At 40.1% G+C, this 2500-nt stretch overlaps 1 long non-coding RNA gene across 1 annotated transcript in view; it reads left to right on the plus strand.

The window, feature by feature from the left end:
• Window positions 1-2500, plus strand: part of LOC118765872 — a 26526-nt gene that overhangs the window by 12387 nt on the left and 11639 nt on the right. Inside the window, exon 2 of the long non-coding RNA XR_005001769.1 lies at window positions 2310-2315. This is a non-coding gene — a long non-coding RNA (uncharacterized LOC118765872). The remainder of the gene's footprint in view (window positions 1-2309; window positions 2316-2500) is intronic.

The following is a 2500-nucleotide window of genomic DNA, read 5'->3' on the forward strand; positions in this document are numbered from 1 at the left end:
GTTTCAAAACGTTGCTTAACTTTTTACTCAGCCTGACATATATATATATACATACATACATACATATATATATACACACACAAAATATAATATAATATTAATCATATATATATGTAAATATATATATATATATATATTATATATATATATATATATATTATATATATATATATATATATATATATATATAATATAAGGGACAGGATGTCACCAACTGTGTAAACAACATGAAATACGAAAACAAATGAGGTAAATGCGCAAACAACCAGAGACAAAATGGAAAAGAGAACAAGTAAACACAGAGAATTACTCTTCATCAGTTGTCGGCTGTCTATCTGCTCCTCATTTCAAGCATTCAACGACCGTATGAGTCTTCAAAGACTGTTGCTCCTATAAATTGTGAAATAAAATTTAGCAGTTATGGAGAGTGAAAGCTGGAACAAAAAGAGGACAGTCGAGACATAGATAGAAGGAAACCGAGCGAAAGCAAACATGATGGATCGTTAGAGCAGAACGAAAGGAAAATAGTGAATGCTGGGAGAAAGGTTTTCTTTGAAAACAGAAAAGATAGAAGACAGAAAAGGAAAACGTCCATTCCTTTGAACGTCTGTGCAGGAAAAGAAAGATGGTTTCCTGAGGAAAACAAAAGTTGGACGATGGTCACATGGTAGCAACGAGAGAGTGAAAACGAGAAGGAGGAGAGAGAGAGAGAGAGAGAGAGAAAGAGAGACAGAGAGACAGAGAGACAGAGAGACAGAGAGACAGAGAGACAGACAGACAGAAAACGGTGAAAGAGGGAGGGGTAAAATGGAATTAAAGAAGGACGGAAGAAGAAAACAGTGTAGAGTAGAGTCGCATGAAAAAGGTTATATATATATATATATATATATATATATATATATATATATATGGGGAGATGTTCAGATGTCAGGGACGCCTGCGAAAGCTAAACCGGTCCACAACACATCGACAAATGCTCGCTAAATGATCGACAACTAGGAACTGGCCAGGAGCTGGCGTCCAGTGGAATGTCCGGCGGCCCAGGTCGATGAAACAGCCCTCTTCGTTAGATGCAGGTGAAGTGTTGCAGAGTAGTGCATATAGCATGACACGGCGCACAAAGCTATGAATATCAGCACGTGTCTGAAATTCGTTACTGGATGGAGTGAGGGGAATGAAGCGCAGACCCCTACCGGGAAAAGAGCGCTTCGCCTCAGAGAAGGGAAGATCAGGAGGAATGGTAACAATAGACTGATGTGGGAAGGGGTGGGTGGGTCAGATGTGGGAGGGGTGGTGGGGTAGTGGAAGGCTGGGAGGAGAGAGATGAGGGTAAATGTGTGGGGGTTGGAATGATTTTTATTCTGATTTTCATTGAATTTATGTGGAACCCACTTATCCAAACTTTTTCACTTTACCGATCTGGACTAGGTGAGTCAATATTGTTTGTTTGCTGACACCAAACAACAACGATAATCCACGGGCACTTTGAGATGGATCTGACACAACGGTGGCCTTCAGTTCTTTATTATTCACCTTTGTTTCTGGTCGACCACATTGCTCATTTGTGAGGTCAAAGTTACCAGAACGAAATTTTTCAAACCAATTTGATACTGGCTGCTGTGTAATAACATCAAAATGAAATACTCCATTAATATTCCGAGCTGTCTGTGATGCTGTATTTCCAAGAAAGAACTCATATTTCAAAACTGTACAAATGTCCGACTTATCCATCTCTAAACTAAAATACCAAAAAACGATTTATAAATACTTTATAAAGCGCAAAAGGAGCTAGAATAAAGAAAATGAAGATTGTCAAAATATAATAATGGCACAAAATGAGCAGCTGTGAAAGTTTGACAAATACCTTGCTGCAAATTTCATACTTGACGACCTAATATATGTATGTGCCTTTGTGTTTGTATTTGCCCCCTTCCTCGTACGTTCTCGTGAATTAGCGGTTTGACAAAAGTGATCGATAGGATAAGTGTGAAGCTTTAGAAGGAATTGTTTGACTATAACCATTCAAAGTGGTGCTCCAGTATGGCCTAATTTCAATGACAGAAACAAGTAAGAGATAAACATCCTGCTGCTGCTACTGCTCCTGCCGCCCCTGCTCTTACTTTTGCTGTCCTTACAGCTGCTGCTGCTGCTTCCACTGCTCCCACTGCTGCGGCTGCTGCTGCTTCCGCTGCTGCTTCCGCTGCTGCTGCTGCTGCTGCTCTTCCGCTGCTGCTGCTGCCGCTGCCGCTGCTGCTGCTATTATTGTTTTGAGCTACTGTTATAATTGTTTTTGTTGTTTAACCGACCAGATATATGTTCAAACATCCCCACACAATTTCTTTACATTGAGGCATAGTTTATCTAGGAGTATATCACCCACTGTGTTCTTAGAAAAAAACAAAATCAAAAAATAAAAAGAAAACAGACCCCCCGGTGTGATCCGAGAGGTTTGACTGTTTGCTCTTGCAGGTTCACTGACCACGTGGGTGTTCTTCGATGG

This window comes from Octopus sinensis, linkage group LG14 (assembly GCF_006345805.1).
Source record: "Octopus sinensis linkage group LG14, ASM634580v1, whole genome shotgun sequence".
Taxonomy (NCBI): domain Eukaryota; kingdom Metazoa; phylum Mollusca; class Cephalopoda; order Octopoda; family Octopodidae; genus Octopus; species Octopus sinensis.